The sequence below is a fragment of the Myotis davidii genome, unplaced genomic scaffold (assembly GCF_000327345.1).
Source record: "Myotis davidii unplaced genomic scaffold, ASM32734v1 scaffold539, whole genome shotgun sequence".
NCBI classification, from domain to species: Eukaryota; Metazoa; Chordata; class Mammalia; order Chiroptera; family Vespertilionidae; genus Myotis; species Myotis davidii.
In genome coordinates, this window is record NW_006290028.1 from 747,768 (window position 1) to 748,046 (window position 279).

Below are 279 nucleotides of genomic sequence, written 5' to 3' on the forward strand. Positions count from 1 at the left end.
CATTGGGTCTCTACCTTTCCTAGCCTCATTCCTCCCTCATATTTTCATTTTGGTCCTGACCTGGGGGTGACAGGACTTCGGAGGAGGGGTGTGGCCTCAAACCCAGGCTGATCCTGCCGGAGAACCTAGCCCTAAGGTCCTTCCTCTTCATATCTCCACCCCCACATGCTGTGGCCTGGCTGCCAAGGCAATCCATTCCAGGCTGGTGGGGAGGCGAGCCCAGAGAGGGCTGGCAGCTCCCCTGCCTGCGCTCACACGGCCAGGGGCTGAATCCGGAAT